This window comes from Centrocercus urophasianus, unplaced genomic scaffold (assembly GCF_019232065.1).
Source record: "Centrocercus urophasianus isolate 14NV4802_14NV808 unplaced genomic scaffold, USGS_Curo_1.0 seq_15, whole genome shotgun sequence".
NCBI classification, from domain to species: domain Eukaryota; kingdom Metazoa; phylum Chordata; class Aves; order Galliformes; family Phasianidae; genus Centrocercus; species Centrocercus urophasianus.
In genome coordinates this window covers 1,259,916-1,262,450 of record NW_024884697.1, presented here as the reverse complement: position 1 = coordinate 1,262,450, position 2,535 = coordinate 1,259,916, and the positions used below count along the sequence as shown (strand labels likewise).

Here is a 2,535-nt window from a genome sequence, read left to right as displayed (position 1 = left end):
GGGGGGGGATGGGGGGACAGCGGGCAGCGCGTTCCCTTCGCTCTGAGGGTGCGGAGGATGGAGAATCCTGGGGGCTCCCTGCAGCGACCCTCCAGCATCCTTCCCAGCCCGGAGGGGCCGTGCCCAGCAGCCCCCGGTTCAGCCCCGCTGTTCGCAGGGGGTCCCCGCCCGCCGGCTCTGACCCCCTTCCCACGGCCCTATGGGTGGGGAGAGGCGGTGGGGTTTCCCCTCGAGGCCCCCCCCAGCCGTTCCAGGTGCATAGGGCAGGTACCGCTGCAGCCCCTCCCGGGGCATCCTCCCCTCCGATCCCCGCTGCCCGAGCAGGGCGGGAGGTTCCTTACCTGGGAAAGCTCCTCGCTTGCTTTTGGGTGGGTTTATATATATAAATATATATATTATTCTTTTTCCCCTCTCCTTTCCCCCCACTTCAGTCTTCAGAGCAGGCGCCGCATTGACACTGCAGATGGTCTCTGTGTGTGTGTGTGTGCGTGTGCGTGTGTCTCTCTCCAATCCCAAATACTCCACGGAGGCGGAACACGGAGGAGCCCCTCTCTCTGCACTGGGCAAACCGTGTCTGGCTCGCCCAGAGAAGCGGGGGGGGGGGGGAACACAGCTCCAGTTTTCACTCCCCTCCAACCCCCCCACCCTCCTTCCACACTACACCCTCCTTCTCTTCCCCAAATCACCCCCCTCCCTCCTCCTCCTCCTCCTCCTCCTCCAGCCTTTAAATCAGCGAGGGGGGGTGGGGGGGCGAAGGGGGGGAGGAGGACGAGCAGCCGAGCAGAGCGGGCGGGGGATGCGCTACGGGGCCATACCCGGCTCCGCTCCGCGCTCCGCGGCCGCCGCACCGCTGTCCGCCCGCCGGGGAGGGCTCGCACTGCGGCTGTCTCGCCAGCCCTTCCTCCCTCCCCAGCCCTCCTCCTCTCCAATGGTGGCTGAGGAGCGGGCTTTGACACCCGAGGCTCTTTTGCAAACAGCCGCACACACGCACACACACCCCTCTTCCGAAAAAAAAGCCCCAACAAAAACCATATATATATATTAATAATAATAATAAAGCCGGAGAGGTGTGGAAGGGAGGCAACGCCAGCACAGGGATTGATAATAACAATATTTTTTTACAAATCCCTTTATATGATTGTTCTCTCTCTCTCTCTCTATTTTTCTTTCTTTCTCTTTTTTTTTTTTTTTTTTTTTTTTCCTGTGGCCGCTCGCTCCTCCTTTCACCGAGCCCACCCACCTCTGGGAGAGGGGAGAAAGCGAAACGGGCCGTCTCCACTGGAGAATTGGGATCTGAAGCCGCTTTGCCTCGTCCCGAAGTTTGCAGGGGACGGGGATGAGGACGGGGATGGGGCTGCGAGCGCTGCCGCCGCTCTCCTACAGCAGCATTCGGGCTTCCTTGATTTCTCCCGGTGCCTTCCCTCACTCCTACTCACTACTGACACCTAGGATCTCCAGCTTGATTGGGCTAATTGGGAAATGTGGCTGCCCACCCTCCTCCCCAGCAAATAAATAAATAAATAAATAAATAAATAAATCAGGGAATCAAACGCATCTCTTGCCTCCTCCACCCCCCTCCCCCCCTCAAAAAAAACCCCATCCCAGCATCGCGGCTCCGGTTGGCATCTGCCTCTCCCTTCCCTCCCCACCCCGTGCACTGCTGCTCTCATCTGGTCGGGACAAAACGATCAGAGTGGGTGTAGGGAGCCGCAGAGGAAGATCAGTTTGTCAGCTTGGGTGAGCAGTAATCCTAAAGAGAGCATGAGAACTGCTCTGCTCTCTGGTTCTTCATTCAGTTCCTGGCAGCTGCTGGAATAACAATGTTTTTTGATAGCTGTTAGTTCTTACCGATGGAGTTTTGCATCCTGGTGTTGCTGATCAGGCTGACCCATGGAGCAGATCCCTGCTTGTGAGCTCAACACCCAGACTCCACTCTGCAAATAATACCAGGGCTCTCAGAAAGCAGAGCGAGCAGCAGGCGCCAAGGGAAGTGATGCTCTCAAGGTGTTGCTATAGCACAGCAACAGGGCTGCCTCCCCGCAGAGCCCAGAAGCCACGAGGGCAGGCAGGGAAGGATGGGAGCAATGGAAAGCAACTGGGAAACCTCTGCTTGCAGAGCTCTGGGGTCTGTAGCCAAACACCAAGAAGATGGGCAGGGGTAAAGGGACTCAGTTGGGAGACCTCTGCCTGCAGGATTTTGGGCTTGGGTCAAAGGGATCCAGTGGGGAGACCTCTGCTTGCAGAGTGTTGGCTATGCTCACACTGGGATACCTTGAGGAGGGGGGAGATGCTCTTGCTGCTGCCTCCCACCCTCCCAGCAGGACCCAGGGATGGGTGCTGAAGAGATTCTAAGCAATTCCCACTCTCAAAGGCAATGCCTCTTGGAAATACATCGTACAGCACCAGGACCCCCACCCCTCCCCACAGCCTCAACTATTGACAGGAAATAAAGGCTAATCCATGCTTTGTATTTTTAATTATCTTAAATTTATGCCACCGAACACAGGGGCTGGGGGCTGTCTATTTGCATCCTCC

The 2,535-nt window shown here is 57.3% G+C and overlaps 1 protein-coding gene across 1 annotated transcript in view; it reads right to left on the bottom strand.

Annotated features, from left to right (window-relative positions):
- The window catches only part of PLXNA4 (plexin A4), a 443,874-nt gene extending 443,311 nt beyond the window's left edge, over window positions 1-563 (bottom strand). Inside the window, exon 1 of the mRNA XM_042816033.1 lies at window positions 342-563. The gene's annotated coding sequence lies outside the window, so the exon portion shown is untranslated. The remainder of the gene's footprint in view (window positions 1-341) is intronic.
- Window positions 564-2,535: the final 1,972 nt, after the last annotated feature.